Source organism: Ctenopharyngodon idella, chromosome 7 (assembly GCF_019924925.1).
Source record: "Ctenopharyngodon idella isolate HZGC_01 chromosome 7, HZGC01, whole genome shotgun sequence".
NCBI lineage: Eukaryota > Metazoa > Chordata > Actinopteri > Cypriniformes > Xenocyprididae > Ctenopharyngodon > Ctenopharyngodon idella.
Window position 1 is genome coordinate 41,430,718 of NC_067226.1, and position 18,581 is coordinate 41,449,298.

Sequence of the window (18,581 nt, forward strand, 5' to 3'; positions counted from 1 at the left end):
CCCAGAGGCGTGAGCTGATGATGTCACCAGGAGGACAGAATTAGAATTAGGTTAACGGCAAGTGGTTAACCCTCATTGTTCCAGCAGGAAAGGCACGGTGCCTGTGGTAATCTGCTGAACGAGGTGCAAAAATGGATTCTCGAAATCATAACCAGGAGAAAATCTACCAGACATTGTTAGATTAAAGTACTGTTCAACTTAATGTGCAGAGTAAGTAAGCCATTTATAGTCCATTTGTAGCTTGATTTGACTTATTTGTGACCTCCTGCTACGGGTGGGTTGTATGTCCAAAATCTTATATCATTTTGAGTAGCTTTAATTCACAATAACTTTTGGAAATAATGTTTGGTTTTTTTTGTTTTTCTGCAAATTTACAACCTAAAATATTTTATTACATATAGTAACCATGTGTCAGGGGTATAGCAGGAACGAGGAGAGTTGAAGATCATATAGCAAGCAGTTTTATTCAACAAACACAAAAAGATAACCTAACAATCCAATCTAATTCGGGAACAAGAAACTCAACAGCTTTAAACAGGGTTGTAAAGACAATGACTGACAAACAAGGACTGAAACACAGGGGTATAAATACACTGGGTAAGAAGAGGCTAACAAGGAACAGGTGAAGGTAATTAGTTGTGATGGAAACTAACAAGGGCTGCGTTTAAGGCCCTGTCCACACGAACATGGGAATTTTCAAAACCGCAGGTTTTTCTATGCAGTTTGGCCGTTCGTCCACATGCAAATGCAGTATCCGGTCACTGAAACTTCTGCCAGGGTGAAGATTTTTAGAAACTCCGGTTGCAGTGTTGTCATGTAGACGGTGAAACCAGAGATTTTGGCTTGTGACGTTGGAACCGGAACTGGTAATAACCTTTTATCCAGGCTTCTGATTGCCCAACATGGCTTTACGGTTAGGGTTATATCGCCACCTGTTGGTTTGGCATGCTCTTGACAGCGCTTCATAGTGTGTTTATAAACATATAAAAATACATAGTATTTGTATATGTTTATAAAAATACCCATGTACATGTGGACTAGGCCTAAGTCCAATTTTTTTATGCCCTTTCCTCGCTAACTTCCCTCCGTCTCATTAACTCGGATGTACTAGTGCCCACTGCTGACGGAACCATTGCAATATGGAACACCCTAAGCCCTTGATCACTTGGAATCCAATATGGAGCTGATTTATTATTTATAGTTTTTTTTTGTTTTTTTTTAATCCATATAAATTTGTTTACGTGCCATTCATTTCAGTTGTTAAGTCTGATATCATGCGGCAGCGCTTCCAGGGTCCAAATACTCTATCTCGTACCACAAGAAAACAACAAATTGTGCTAATATACACGCACGATGTGGTGTAATACTATCAAAAAATAATAATCATAACCTTTATCTCCATACCAAAATCCCAGATGGCCAGACAGTGATTCGTCTTTTATAAATCATTAAAATATTAATTCTGTGATGTTGTGAGCACCGAGGCTGTTGTGTAGACTAAGTATTTTAAATGTTTAACTTTTTTAAATGTTAAACGTTTAATATGAATAAATAGCGCTCATAAACGCCCGTCGCGATGGGATTCTCAAGTGAAACGAGTCGAGGCTTGGACCCAGAAATGGCGTTCCTTACGTCACGACTTAAGCAGTTAGGCCTGTATGTATGCTTAGGCTGTTAAAAATTAAATATGAACAAATATTAAATATTAATATATTATATTAAATATAAAATACACACAAATGGAAATGATAACAATACAATAAACTATAACTGTGTAAAAAACAAAAACAAAAAAAAAGGTAGCTACAAGTATTAAATGCAGTTAAATGTCAAAATAACTCCAATATTATACAATAGATTTGTGTGGGGTGGGGGTAAATTAAGCTCAATCTGCTGTGACGTCACAATCGTGTTGCATTGTGGTCTATGTATCTGCTTGAAGTGTACATATTGAGTAGGCTCACTCCCTCTGTCAAAATCAGGGGTTCGAGGGTCTGTCCAAATAAACTTCCCTCGTCCACTTGACAAAGTTAAACGCACTTCAAAATGGCAGCGGGGATTCCCCTCCTTAGGGAAGTTCACGAGTGTATGCCTGCATCTCAATGTGCATACTATCCATCCTAAATAGTATGTGACATTAGTAATCTTCAATACTATTTAGGGCAGAAATATGCACATTGGGATGCAGGGCAAGTCTAAAACTGGAATTAAACGCAGAACAGGCAAACATAAACAAACGACAGCAAGGCAAAAGAATATCAAAATAAAAGTCCTGAAGTATGTCTGATCAATAATCTAGTCCAGTCTTAGAATCAATTTCAAATCAAGTTTGCTTGATGGCTTGATAAATGAAGACTTTTTTTTCTCACAATCGCAAGTTTACATCTCTCAATTCTCACTTTATTTCACGCAGTTGCAAGACTTTTTTCTCAAAATTGTGAGATCGCAATTGCAAGTTATAAAGTCCGGATTGTGAGATATAAACTCGCAATTGCGAGAGAATGCCAGAAAATGCCAGAAATTTCTGTTGATTTATCAACTGAAAACAGAATAAATTAAACATTGATTCTTGGGATTTAAAGGGTTAGTTCACCCAAAAATTTCTGTCATTAATTACTCACCCTCATGTCATTCCAAACCCATAAAGACCTTTTCAAAATTTCATTTTTGGGTGAACTAACCCTTTAAGAATCAATATCTGTTCATCAAAATGAAAATCGATTAAAACTGAGAAATCAATATGTTCAACCCAACCCTAATTTGTGTAATAAGTACTCTTAAAAGTTTGCTTGTGTACTTCTTTTCCACAAGAGATTGCAAAGTCTTTGCTACAACAGGTTACACATTTCTACCATTGCACAGTATATATGATCATACTCTTCAAAGAGCCCTACCATCTGCTTAAAATAGGCAATATGAAGAGCATTTCATTAACTCACTTCATGTCAAATTGTTGTAGTCACCATGCAAACTTCAAAATCACAAAACAATGTTTAGGAGAAAAGCTTCCCTAATCATCTTCATGGTTTCTTAGTCATTCTCTTTTTCAACCCAAAAAAGAGAAAAACACTGAAAATAAGTGAATTTGGCAACTGCTTTTCCTTCGCCTGAGTCCACAGATGCTGTACGGGCCGGCTATAGCTGAGACATGAGAGGGATGGGAAAAAAGCAGAGAGCTGGGCAGAAAGAGGAGGGTTTCTGTTTATCAGAGGCGGCAGGCCTGGCATCGGGCCGTTGGCGAGCTGCTCCGTCTCTGCCTGTCCATGGCTTAAAGGATGTAAATGATGGGGGCATGGTGGTGCCTGGTCCAGTGCGGAGGGTCCCTGGCTGTGGAGCTCAGGCAAGCGCGGCTGGCGGAGGACCAGGAGAGGTAGTGCTGAAGACATTGGGATCAGGCAAGACCCATGTGCTTAGAGAGAGAGCTTTGTAGTGAGGCCAGGCAGCTCACAAGCATACTGTAGGGATAGAAAACAAACACACACCTGCTCAAACACAATATGAAATGTTGTACATCCCCAAAGAATTACAAACGGCTTGAACCCAAATGCTCATATATAGAGGTATATAATCTGCACAAACAGGTACACACATAATATGCTGTATTCACACCCTAGTGAAAAAGAAGTGTGCTTAATTGTACTAAATGTGCACTTCAAATCTTAAAAGTATATTTAAAACAAAAACTGTACTTGCAGGTTATATAGTATTAATGCAATAAAAGGCCACTTAAGTGTACTTAAAGTACACTTTCATGACTAAAAGTTTTATATTTTAGTACATTTTATGTTTTAATAATCTTTTGTTGTGTTGACTAACATAGTAAAGCACATGTAAAATAATTTATAATTTTAACTGTAGTGTTATTTGATACATTTAAACTTAATATATTTTAAATATATTAAATTGCAACTTCATCATTACAAATGTGTAATTGCAAATATATATGACATCAGTGTTGGGGGTAACGCATTACAAGTGACTTGAGTTACATAATCAGATTACTTTTTTCAAGTAGCTAGTAAAGTAATGGATTACTTTTTTCAATTTACAACAAAATATCTAAGTTACTTTTTCAAATAAGTAACGCAAGTAAGTAAGTCAATCATTTATTTACTGACAGCTCTCCTGTCCCCATGTTGAGAGAAATAGGATAAGTTCAGAGGTGTTGTGTGCGCTGTGTGGACATGATGGTTATTGTAGTTCTAGAATAAACGTGAACATGCATTTACTCATCTCACTTGCACAAAAACATTCAGTATTCCTCAAAATGTACAAAAACAGTGAAATGTGATCTCAGAATTTTACGCAAACCTGCAATAATTAAATATATTAAATTACACAAACATACTTTATGTATTTAATCTCACTTTATTAGCCATTGTCTTTGCTGCTGACCTTTAATGATCTAATTCAACCATACTAATAAGCAAAAATTACATTAGATTAGATTTAGAAATAAGAGTGTTGAACTTCCTTCTCCTGTATCCTATTTTTCCTTAATCCAAAAAATTTTGAGCTGCGCCCCCTACTGTACAGGCATAAATATGCATTTCCTTCAGCCCGAGGCTTATTCATTTCACTTTTGGTGTGAAAGGGCCTTGACATTTGCCAAAAATAGAACTTTTTTTGTTGTTATTAAAAAACAAGCAAGCCCAGCCCAGGTGAGAAAAAGTAACACAAAAGTAATATAACATTACTTTTCATAAAAAGTAACACAATTAGTTACTTTTTTAGGGAGTAATGCAATATTGTAATGCATTACTTTTAAAAGTAACTTTCCCCAAAACTTTTCAATAGAAATTACATTGAAATATATTTTAGTTTACTATAAATGCTTGTCAGCACTGTTCACTTTAACCGTATTTCAAAGACAATAGAAGTAATTATGAAATTACTTATATTGATGTAATATAAGATATAAAAATATGCCAAAGTATACTTATTTTTCATAATTTCATAATACACAGGCCCAAAAATGCATCAAATACAGTAACTCTCACACTAGTACTTAATTTACAGTAACTCTCACACTAGCACTTAACTACATTATTTTAAGTGAAGCTCAGGGACTGTGCACCTTAAAAACACACACACACGCAATTTTGTCTCTCCCAAAACGGTGTCCATTTTTCCTGTCACGGTTTAAACAGTGGTTCCCAGGCCGTGTGCAGTTTGTTTTTTCTTTCATTTTCTTTTACTCTTTTTTTGCTGGCAAGTGGGAAAGTGACATTTTTGAGACGACGTCCCATGAGTTCCCCCACGGCGGCGCTAGGGCTTGACAGCCGTTCGTTTGAGGCGGTGTCAGGCTGAAATTATACTGTCTGTGAAACCTAGTAACGAGCCAGGAATATGGCCCTGGAGCCACGAACAGCCAGAGAGAGAGAGAGAGAAAGAGAGAGGGGAAGGAAAGGAGGAGTGAAGACCATAGAAGAAAAATAGGTTGCTATTTATTACACCAATATGTAACGAAATACGTTTGAGAAAGATATTTGGTGATAATGTGGTTTTGTATATACAGAGACCATAGATACAAAGACATGTTGTACACATAGCGCTGCAGGGATGACATATTTTTGTAGGCCAAAACCCAGAAACAAATGAACATTTTTGCATGTATGGTTCCATCATTCTGAATTCAATGGGTTTTGTGTTAAATGCCTGAAATAAGGTTTCTTTAACTTACAGGACTTAAAGGATCTGCTGCTAACATCTTGGTGCCAGATACCACAGCACACCTTCAGGGGTCTAGTGGAGTCCATGCCTCGATGGGTCAGGGCTGTTTTGGCAGCAAAAGTGGGACCAACACAATATTAGGAAGGTGGTCGTAATGTTATGCCTGATTGGTGTATATGGGGTTTTGTCAAAGGAACCAGGGTGATGCTAACTTCTGGGTTGGCCTACAAAAATACATAATCACTGCAGCTCTCTATAGTGCATACTTTAGTTGTTACAGTATTGGCACTATTTAAAGTTTGTCTGGGGTGATTCGATCATTGTTTACACCAGATAGTAACATGCATCTCAATTGTCACAAGTATACTTGCTCTTTTGTACACATGCCAAAACATGTGCAGTTTGTTTAAATGAATAAGAAATTAAATTCTGATGTGAACAAAAAACTTTTAAACTTATTGTTTTGAAAGAATTAAAAAAAAAAAAAAGAATTTAGCAAAAGCTATTGTAAATATATTATATACTACATTGCAGCTCCATGTAGACCAATTCAGATCATTACATTCAGATCATTTAAAATGTGACAATTTTGAAAAAAAAAAAAAAAAAAAAAAGGTCTTGCTGCCTCTTTTGTGTACAGTCATTCTCCAAAAACATTCTGCTTGCTTCTGAATGAAGATATTAATATTGTATTTTGGGATGCATGCAAGTAATATCTAATAAACAAAATTCAATTAAATTAAAAAATTTCAAAGAAACTGATAGCTCAGGAAAATCAGCTAGTATTGTTCTCTTTCGTGTTCTTTGACAACAAAAAATAAATGCCATTGTAAATAAACTTATCTTTAAGTGGTCAAAATCTTTTTATCTTGCGCAGTGTGTGCTGCGATTATGTGGTAGAATTTTTGCCCACAAGATTGACAAGCAGTGCCGCCTCTGTTCTGACTCATCCCACGTCTCTTTCATTGAAAATGAACTAGTAACTCACGGATGTCATATACAATGGCCTTGATGACGTACATTTGCAAAATGAACATATGCACAACTATAATGACTATTGTTAGTAACAAATATTTGTGGTAGATAGAATAGATCTTTTTTGTTCTTCTAGTTTAATGCATCAAAGTACTGCTATCGCTCCTCCCTTGATTACTATGCAGGCTAAAACAAATCTTACTTTGCATCCATAAGGTCAGGACTTCCCCTTCATAGTGCATTATCAGAACACTCACATGACACCACGGCATATGAAGCGGCACACTTAACTGATTGGCTGAGTGGCAGCAAGGTCAAAGGTCAGACAGGCTCTACTATGTTCCCCAGGGGGCCATTGTGATGCATGACACACCAAGTGTGACAGCTCGATTTAAATAACCGTACATTACTGTGGTGACAGTGCTGAGAGAGTGCTTGCCTGTTCTCAACACTGTGACTGTTCACTGATGTGCCTACGGCTTCAAGTGAATCAGTGGTACTTGAGTCTAGCACAAATTTTAGTTGACTTTTTAACACTTTAGATGCGGCTTTTTGGGAAAAGGTGTGTAGTTACTAGGGGTGAAACAGTACATGTATTCCTCCCGAACCATACGGTATGGAAGTTACGGTTCATTTCATGCAGTTAGACAACGAATACAGTCAGTCACAGGTGATCCACACTCCAATCCAGAAGGGGCGCACGTGGTAATACAACGCTGTTTGCTACCCGCCACAACAGGAACAAGAGCAGAAAAAGAACTGTGCATAAGCGAATGGCTTGAGCGCTTAAAAACAAAGTCCACTAGGTAGCGCGCACACATTGAATGCATCTTTCTGCGCTCATGGACAAAGGAGAATACAACTTGAATTCCGGAAATGTTGGGGCGTTTTTTTTTTAAATTTGAATAAACTGAAAACTAAAAGCCTTTCACATCACATGAGCCAATATTTTTTGCACAATAGAACATAGATAACATAACAAATACTTAAACTGAGAAATTTTAGACCTTTATCCACTAAATGAGCTCATTTCAAATTTGATGCCTGCTACATGTATCAAAAAAGTTGGCACTGGGGCAACAAATAAATGAAAAAGCAAGAAATTTTAAAAAAGTTTCAGCTGGGAGAGCAACTTCCAGAAACCGATGTCGGTAAACAAAATCCGCCGTGCCATCTGCAGATGCCAACTAAAGCTCTATCATGCAAAAAGGAAGCCATATGTGAACATGGTCCAGAAGCGCCATCGTGTCCTGTGGGCCAAGGCTCATTTAAAATGGACTGTTTCAAAGTGGAAAAGTGTTCTAAGGTCAGACGAGTCCAAATTTGACATTCTTGTTGGAAATCACGGACACTGTGTCTGCTAAAAAGGACACTGCTAAAAAGGAGGGAGACCTTCCAGCGTGTTATCAGCGTTCAGTTCAAAAGCCAGCATCTCTGATGGTATGGGGGTGCATAAGTGCATATGGTATGGGCAGCTTGCATGTTTTGGAAGGCAATATGAATGCTGAAAGGTATATAAAGGTTTTAGAGCAACAAATGCTCCCCTCCAGATGACGTCTATTTCAGGGAAGGCCTTGTGTATTTCAGCAGGACAATGCAAAATCACATACTGCAGCTATTACAACAGCATGGCTTCGTCGTAGAAGAGTCCGGGTGCTGAATTGGCCTGCCTGCAGTCCAGATCTTTCACCTGTAAGTCAAAGATGACCACAAACTCTTCAGCAGCTGGAAATCTATATCAGGCAAGAATGGGACCAAATTTTAACACCAAAACTCCAGAAACTTATTACCTCGATGCCCAAACGTCTTTACACTGTTTTGAAAAGAAGAGGAGATGCTACACCATGGTAAACATGCCCCCGCCACAACTATTTTGAGACCTGTAGCAGGCATCAAATTTGAAATGAGCTCATTTTGTGCATAAAATTTTAAAATTTCTCAGTTTAAACATTTGTTATGTTATCTATGTTCTATTGTGAATAAAATATTGGCTCATGTGATTTGAAAGTCTTTTAGTTGTCATTTTATTCAAATTTAAAAAAACGTCCCAACATTTCTGGAATTCGGGTTGTACTTTGAAAGGTTCGTACTCTCAACTGTGCGTGAAATTGAGAGGAATGCGGGAAATTAAGTATAGGAGGGTTGGGCTTAAGCTTTGAATGTTTAAATATAGTTTAAGTGGAGCAAACTGTAACACTCCTAATGCACAAATTTTATTTTTCATTATTTTGTACTTTTATAACATAAGATGATTTTCAGTTTTGTAGCTGATTGTGACCAAATACCTTTTGTTTTTTTATCAACTTTGCAAAAAAAAAAAAAAAAAGACATATGCAGTTCTGTTTACTGCTTAGTGCTTAATACACTAAAGGAGGCTGTACTGTACCAACTAGGGGACTAAATGCCGCTATAGGTAGAACAAACAGTGATTTGCACTACTGTCTGTTCAACATAAATGAAAAGAAACCTAGCATTGTAGATTTGTTCCTTTGTCCGGTAACACTTTATTTTAGGGCCCAATTCTCACTATTAACTAGTTGCTTATTAGCATGCATATTACTAGGATATTGGCTGTTTATTAGTACTTATAAAGCACATATTAATGCCTTATTCTGCATAACCTTATTCTACATCCCTTAATCCTACCCAATACCAAAAATAAATACCTTACTAACTATTAATAAGCAGTAATTAGGGGTTTATTGAGGCAAAAGTCACAGTGAACAGTTAGTTAATAGCAAGAAATGGACCCTAAACTAAAGTGTGACCATTTTTCCTGTTGTACCGAAATTGTAACGAACCGTGACTCCAAAACCGAGGTACGTCCCGAACCGTGAATTTTCACTTGGTGAACAATTAAATGGTTAGGGAAAATCCCATAGACTTACATTGACTTAAGCAACTAAGCAACTCTTTTGGCCACTAAGCAACTACTCTCAACACTCTAGCAACCACCAAGCAATGCCCTTGCGACCACCTGAAAGACCAAAGCAACCATGGACCATGTGCGCCATTCAGAACTGACTTGAGAATGCCTTTTAAATTCCACTTCAGTTCCTGGCAGCAAACAGGATGCAGAATTGCAACTGCAATTTAAAAAGGAAGGAAGTTTAATTAAATGTATGATGTAGGATGTAGCTCTTTTTCTCTTATATCTCAAAATCTTCTGACATTTTTCTCATTTTAGACTTCTAATTCATGACCGGCATTTTATTTCGCTCTATCCTCTGTGGTTCTGCGTTCGTCAATTCTCACCTAAGCTTATGCTATGCCCATGTCATATGTCAGGTCAGAGGTCACCCTTCCTCCGGAACTCGACTCTCTCATGAATGCGCATATGGCCATTGCTGGAAGCCAGTGATTATAGTTTGTAAAGTTTTAAATATGGATATTTTTCTCAAAAAAAAAAAAAAACATCACTTGGCTTCAGAAGGCATTTATTAACCCACTGGAGTCATATGGATTATTTGTATGATTCAAAACTCAGACACTGTTCAATGCCATTACAAAGCTGGGAAGAGCCAGGATATTATTTAATATAACTTCATAAGATATAAGATGTGTTAGGCTGAAAGAAGAAAGTCATATACACCTAGGATGGCTTGAGGGTGAGGAAATTATAGGATAATTTTCATTTTTGGGTTAACTATTCCTTTAAGATGCAAGTGAATGTAAACATTACATTCAGTTTCTACTTACGTATATTCTTTTAAAGTATATTATTTCCGAAATAAGTGATCTTCTTAAAAGTATGCTAGAAGAATACAAAGGAATCATGCTGGTGAGTTTCACACATTCAAGCACCACTCAATATTTCTGTAAAAATCTAGTTTAATGTCACTCTTCGAATATGTCACGTTACAAGTCCATCTCAATACATTTTATTCCCCTCACACTGCTCTCTGATCATTGTGTGGCTTTCTGTGAAGTCTTACACTCAGCCTTGGTTGCACCTCTCATTTCACCCAGTGACCTCAGCGCTGATGGCCTGTCACTTAAAACAGCCAGTGGCCATGGGGAACGGCTTGGAACGAATGACAGCCCGCCACACGCGCACACACAGAGCATTTTAACTAGAGGTGACACGTTTGTGCTCGGGCTTTTTAAGTTCTCCAGACGCAGACCCACGAAAGCCCGGTTCAATCAGGAACATTCTCATGATGCTGCCCTTTCCACAACATCAACACATAAGTGCACACTCATACTTGTCTCCCGTCTATAAAAAACATGTGTTCTTTGAGTCCATGGCAACACACCTCGTGACACCCTGCCCTGCCCCAGCCATGACCTGTGGGATTGTATGACAACCACAGAGTAAGCTAGCCGAGATTACAGAGAAAGCCGCCCTCTCCTGTTGCAGCCAGTTCCTCCGAGGGGCCCTGGGCTCGACGTAGGGCTGACGCACAACTGCGCTCGGGGTTTGTCTGTATTAGAGTGACAGTGACGCTGAGCCGTTCAAGGAGCCTGGTTCCACCTTTCCATTGCTGGGTGACTCAGGCATCTCAGATGGCATGTTAATGTCTTCATGTTTCAGAGTAACGTGTTAAGAAGGTTATTAGGCTTTTCTCTGACTGCTGCAACCATCATAGCACTGTACTGTTTCCATTCAAAGTTTCTTGAAGATGTTGACTATATTTCAAAATCTCAGCATTTAATTCGTTTCTCAGTCTTCTTAGAATACAGTCAAAAAAATGAATTATTTGATTCACTTAAAAAAGCAGCGTCAAGTGGTTCCACGCAACTATATTGAGTAATTTGTACAAATAACAAGCTAGTTGTATGAACAAAAGAAATTCAAGTAAAGCTGACAATTTCTTTGAGTAAATATCATTTGAATTTGTCGGCATATGGCGCCGCACTATATTATTAACTTATTAATATATTTTGTGGAGCAGATATTAACTATCTGCTCCACAAAATGCACTCAAAAAAAAAAAAAAAAACATTGAACAAACTTAATTTAACTGAGAGCAGGAATTTCATCCTATAAACATGCATATATGAGTACTCACAGGCTAAACACAGGCGCCACTCTTCTGCATAATGGTAACCACAAAATTCAAAAATATTACAGAAACCCCTCTAAATGTCCAACATAACTGAACATTAAACACTAACATAAACTAACTAATGCAGTCCCTTGCAAAGCATGCTGAGAACTACGGATCCACTGCCCAGTTACTGATGTCAACATTTCACTCAGCAATGTTAAGTTGACTGAAAACTTATCAAGTAAAACTGACAATATTCTTTTTTAGTAGAAACAACTCAGTTAAATTAAAGGGATAGTTGACCCAAAAATGAAAATAATGTAATTTATTACTCGCCCTCATGTCGTTCTACACCCGTAAAACCTTCATTCATCTTCGGAACACAAATTAAGATATTTTTGATTCAATCCGATGGCTCAGTGAGGCCTGCATTCACAGCAATGACATTTCCTCTCTCAAGATCCATAAAGGTACTAAAAACATATTTAAAACAGTTCATGCGAGTCCAGTAGTTCTACCTTAATATTATAAAGCAACAAGAATATTTTTGTGCGCCACAAAAACGAAATAATGACTTTTCAACAATATAGTGATGGGCCGATTTCAAAACACTGCTTCGGAGCTTTACGAATCGAATCAGTGACTCTCGAATGAGAGTATTCTCGTCGCTTTATAATATTAAGGTAGAACTACAGAACATGCATGAACTGTTTTAAATATGTTTTTAGTACCTTTATGGATCTTGAGAGAGGAAATGTCATTGCTTTGAATGCAGGCCTCACTGAGCCATCGGATTTAATCAAAAATATCTTAATTTGTGTTCCAAAGATGAACGAAGGCCTTACGGGTGTAGAACGACATGAGGGTGAGTAATAAATGACTCTATTTTCATTTTTGGGTGAACTAACCCTTTAAGTTCATTGTGTTACATGAGTTTTTAAGTAATGTGAACAAGGATGGTTTGAGTGAAACTAACAACAGTGAAAGTTCTTTTTTTTAGTGCAGAAAAAAGGGTAACATTTTGTCTGATCAAATGCTTTCAAGAACCAGAATATTACAAAGTTATTAGAAATTCCACCTGCCTCTAAAATCAAAATAGTCACTTCCTCGGAAAACTGGTGCAAAGTATCAGTAATAAAATAATAAAAAGTTGCTGCAACTGAGGAAGCCTGTGATTTTTTTTTTTTTTTTTTTTTTCCTGCATAAAAAAATGACTTGTGCCTCAGAGCGCACAGATGAAACGCAGTAACAAACACTGTCATGTTATCTTGCGTTCAGAGGCTGAAGCCTGATGTTTGGGAACGCAATCTGGTGAGATAGTTCTGGGAGGTAATTATACCAAATAATTTTAATTAGGCATTTCAGAATGATAAAACAACAATTGAGATGCTCCACTGGTTAGTCCAATCACATGATCTGTTGAGGAAAAGTCACGTGAGTTTTTTTGTTGTGCATCCAGGAATTTATTTGGTAAATGTGTTTCCATCATAGTTTATGCATGTTTTCTTACAGAGTAGCATACATTTATGCACATTTTTAAGGTTTTATGTGCATCTTGGCATTTCCATCCAAAGTTTTTTTTATGCAATACCTCAAAATTTGATTAAAATATGTGGATGGAAACATAGCTAATGATACATTCCTAAATACATAACTTGTGATGCATGTAGCCACTTTCTTCTTTTTATTAATAGAAGTCTGGCTGTGTGTGTATGTTTGTACATGTAATCTGAGACATCACTGGTCATCTCTCCCATCCCCCCTGAACACAACCAGCTGGGCCATTTTGTTCAGTTACCCACTCACTCACTGCTCAGATTAACTTTCAATCCCATGATCTCATGACTATACACCTGCCATGTCCGCATGGTTGTTGCCAATGAGACTCCTAGGTCATATATGCACCAAAGGGCCGTCACATGCTTGCCTTCCACCTTGATTTCCAAGGCAAGGGTAGCTTCCAGCTTTCTCAACTTTCACATGAACTTCTCCCATATCTATCTCTCTCGCTGCTAGTTGAGACCATGAATGGGCTGGAAAAAGCAGCCCTGGTGACTCGGCCGCCACAGGCTAGAGAGACCGAGCGAAGCGGAGAGCTGGGGCAGGGAAACTTTTGGGGTTGAAAAATGTTCCATCAGGTGTTTTTCCCCCCACATCATATTCCTGACACTAAAATAATGTGACTTACTTAGTGTGTCTGCGTACTAATTCCCACATTAAACCTTTATTATCATTACAAATATTTCCAGTGTATGAATATATTTAGTAATACCACTTAATGATTCAGTTCTACCCTTTACGAGTCGTCAGCAATTCCAGACTTGCTTCCTGTTACATATATCTATGTAACACATTTGCATAATGCCAGCCTGTTGTCTTCATTGGCTGCCCGCGAATGTTGTCTACTTTGACCTGTCCTCAAACACTGTAGTTTTATCTGAGATTGTAAGAGTTTGATTTGTGTTGCCAACATATCGAGGAAATCCACTTTGCATGCGCTTCAAAAGGGCGAGAACTCGCGCTAGAATTGATAAGGAAAAAGTTACGCAACCGTTCATATCACTGTGTATCAAGTGCTGAGGAAGCCTCTGGAGCTGAAATTCAGATATGGTAATAGGCATTTCGTTTCCGACATGTGCTGTAAGCAGTCGACCAATCACAACAGACTGGGTCGTCTGACCAATCAGAGCAGAGTAGGCTCGAAGAAAGGAGGGGTTTAGAGAGACTGAGTCTTTGAACAAACCTTTTTCAGACTCTATGAGAAAAGTGCAATTATGAGAAAATGAAAGTGTTTTTTGACCTTGGATGCATGTTAATCTATTGTAGGAGACTCCAAAACAAAATTAGGAACCTTTAAAATAGCATAATAGGGGCATTTTAAAAGAATATTCCCAAACATTATATTGTCAAATTTAACGTTTTGCTTTAAAATACATTTTAAATTATTGTTTTAATAATATATTGTCATGCTTTAAAGAAGTACACTTATTTTGATGTGTTGACTAACATACTAAATAATTAAACTTTTAAAATAATTATTATTATAAATATTTAGTATATGAATACCACCTAATGATGTCAGAATTATGTTATACAGTAAATGCATTGCATTTTACCAGTACAAATTTAAGTTTCGTTTAAGGCATGGATGAGAGCTCAGACTAATAGCATTTTCCTCAGAAGCGTGACTATAAATACACACAATGCCATTCTTTTGTATCACGAGACTGTTTGGTCTATTGAATCAGTGGCTATCCATTAACTCCCATTCACAGTATTAGTTATTTAAAGGCTGTGCATTTCTTGGCAATCTTTACGTCGGCTGTTTTAAAATTCCCTTTCAGAGCATTCCTGGAAAACCATGTGAAATTTTATTATTACAACATTTCTACTGATTGACCTATAACCTCCATGCTTTCATAAACAAAGGGAGTAGGGTTCATTTAAAGTTTCGATTTACCTTCCTTGTTTATTTAAATGTAAGCATAATGATTGAATAGCACCTGTTTGAGACGGCAGAATAAATATATGTGGCCACAGCTTTGATGACAGCACACTAATTAAAAAAACAAGAGCGCATCCTTCCTTACCATTTTTTCCATTCCTTATCCATCTCTGTCCAACAACCAATAAGTCATTTTGTCATTATTTTCAGCTATCGTTTGAAATCCTGTCACCAGTTAAATTGTATATTTTTAATGAAGCCATGTCTTTAACTTCTCTGAAAGGGCTGGATGGAAAGAAGGATTTATTTGGCTGAGATGTGCATTATTGTCAACCCCATGAGGTTGTGTGGCCTTTTGAAAGCTGAAACAGATCTATGGTAATTACATTATGCTTGTGACATCCATGATCCATTAACTGAGTTGAGGATTCTGATATCTCTGCGTGTGTTTGTACATTTCTGTAGGTTCAAGGCTCCCCAATTCCCTCAACTGGGAATCTAATTTTTAGAGGAAGTGTGAGTCTTCGAGTGGCGAAAGAGCCAGGCTGATAGTAAAGCTCAACTCCCGTAACGTTTTATCAGGCCCGTGGTTGCACATCAGTAGCGATCTCCGTCCCTCTCTCTTCTTCTTCCTTCCCTCACCTTCTTTAAACAAAAGAGGTGTGCAAAACAAAGATGGCAAATATCAAGCATGATAAGAGTTTTGTGTTTGTAGGTTTGTATTCACATGTCCTGATTTACTGCACACTGCACATCTGTTTGTTTGTGTTCTCATTCAGCGATTGGTGGAGTTTGACTTTTGATAATTGTAAGTAAACAAGCCACCCTGATAGATTTGATAGGTTGCAGAGGTCATACAGATTTCTCTCTTTCTATTGCAATAGATCAATGGCACAAAGAAAGTGTCACTGAATGAAGCGTTGTAAATGGATGATTTAGGTGGCTACTAGTACACTGTAAAACTCAATAAGTTCAGAATACTCAAAACATTTGATTACATACAGTTCATTTACAAAAACATCACATTCAGATCTTGGTTAAATGTTAGATAGCAACTAACACATGCTCAAAGAGACTGTCATTATAAACTTGCATGTATATAATCAAACAACATAGAGTATACATGGTCTTAAAAGTTTTGCAGCCCATCCGCAACCTAACCACAGGCTCTACTCTTCACCCCAAAGGTAACCCTACAAAACTAACATAACAGAACCCCTGTAAATCCCAACATAACACAACATTAAAAACTAACTTATGTCTTCCTATGTTAATCTTGAGCAAAAACGCACAAAATAACACTTTCAACATTTATTTATATATCCGACGCAAAACATGCTGGGAATTAGAAATCCCCTGCAACTTAACTCAATTATATTAAGTTCAGCTTACTACAATGCAATTTTGAGTTCACACAACTATTTTCTATTAAGTACAATGAACTATTAGTATTAGTATTAGTATTATTTGAGTGAAACAAACTCATTTCATTTCACTGTTCGGTTTTACAGTGTACTAGTACATGAATATGTACTTATGAATGTGTAGTATGGGTTGAATGACTTCAGATTTTTTAAAGTCGACATTTATGTGATTAAAGTCGAGTTGATGTCGACCAATCACTGATGAAGTCATTACAAAGATTGCAGAGGGCCCCGGTTTACTGTTCTTCAACATTTCCTGCACATTAAAACATCACAATCTTACTTGATTTGACAAACTGAGTATCATTAGAAAGATTTAAGACTCCAGCTTTGATATTTGACCATTTGTTTATAATAAACTAGGTTGCGGTAACATTAATTTCTTATTTTATGTCACGAGTGCAAAATAATCAATCTGTAATGTTTAAGATTTTGAGTAGAATAATTCAGTTTATTTATATTCTTTCATATCTGCTCCGGTTTATTTGTGTTCACAAGGATGCACTAGACAGCGTCCGTTAGGGCTCTTAGTCCAAAAGTGTATATATTTGGAGAAATATTGAATTTTTTTTTCTCACGTTTGCAAAATATTTCGTCATACAGAATACCATTTTTATTCATTTCCCACTGAATTATGCAACCTGAAGAAAAGGAAAAAGCATTCTGTTCCGTGTTTTGCTCCAGTTTGGAGCTGCCAATCATCTTATGTGGCATAATTCCTTCTGGATGACACTGTACACTTCCTTGATCTGAGCTTTGTAAAAAACAAACCCAAAGAAACACACACATGAAACAAGAAGCTAATAATCACACGATTACACAATGGTTTGTGTGTGATTTTCATGTGATTTGGTGTATTTTCATATGAATAGAGAATGTTTACTGTATACACGCTAAGCAGGTGTAGCGATTAGCTCCACATAAAATGCTAAATATAACATATTTTAACATCATTATATGAGTAAAATCCACATTAGATCGTGATCGGAAGTTAATACAAACACTTGATGGTGGTTTAAAGTGAGTTTTGAGTAAAAGCGTAATATTAATCTTTTAAATTGTGTTTTGTAGCTTGATGCTAATTGTAGCTTTAATGTCGCACCAGGAGCTATTCTATTTCATAATCTAATTTGTTAAAAGAATTCACATAACATCCCAAGAATATGCTTTTTGTTGTTGTTGTTGTTTTCTAGAAAGATTTCAGATAATAGGTGGATTAATGTATAGTGGGATCAAAGTGGTGTTGATGGGCAAACCATGTTATGCCAGAATAAAGGCTAAGAATGGCTGAATACAAACAAAAGAATAATGATAAAAGAATAAAGATTAAGAATAAAGAATGAAGATTAAGTCTCATTCACGGCAGAGGTGTGAAAGCTTTGTCGAGTGAGAACAATAGAACATGAATGGAGCAGTTCACCTCGCCAGACATTAGACAACAGACTGCAAGTAGGTATTTACAGGGCAATAAAATATTTTATTAGCATCTAATCAACCTTCTCTAAAAACTCACATGACATGGTCTTAGGAAATGTTTCATAAAATTCATAGTTTTAGAGATATGATCCTCAGATATGAAATGAAGCATGAGCACAATTGCGGTTATAAGTTGTTATACCACACCCACATAATATTTTTATACATTTAAATAAATATATATTTTTTTTTTTTTTTCAGTGTTTGAGAGGAAAAATGTCAAATGCTGACAGAAAATGTGACAATTTAGATGAAGAAGAGACCGCTTTATTCTTACCTTATAGTCCAAAATGTCCATTCAGTATAAATTTGATAGTACAGTCGGCAATATGAGGATGTGCAATGCTAGCACTATGTAAACAGGTCACATGCTGCGTTTATCCAATCAATGACAATGACACGCAAATATGCAAATAAGAACATTAACCCAGGGTTTAGGAATGTACAATGTGAAATGTCAGTTTATATCCAGGATTAATTGTTAACCCTGGGTAAATTATCAGCATTGTAAAACGTGAAGCAAGCATGTGTGAAGTATTTGATTGTAATTTTACTGTAGTGTGTTGTTCAATATTACATTTAAAGTTAATATATTTT

The 18,581-nt window shown here is 36.8% G+C and overlaps 1 long non-coding RNA gene across 1 annotated transcript; it reads right to left on the reverse strand.

Moving 5' to 3' along the window:
- Nucleotides 1–445: 445 nt before the first annotated feature.
- LOC127516763 (uncharacterized) lies at nt 446–18,336 on the reverse strand. The gene is made up of 2 exons (XR_007931079.1): nt 18,262–18,336; nt 446–3,455 (listed from the first exon to the last, which is right to left on the reverse strand). It is a non-coding gene; the product is annotated as an uncharacterized LOC127516763 (long non-coding RNA).
- Nucleotides 18,337–18,581: the final 245 nt, after the last annotated feature.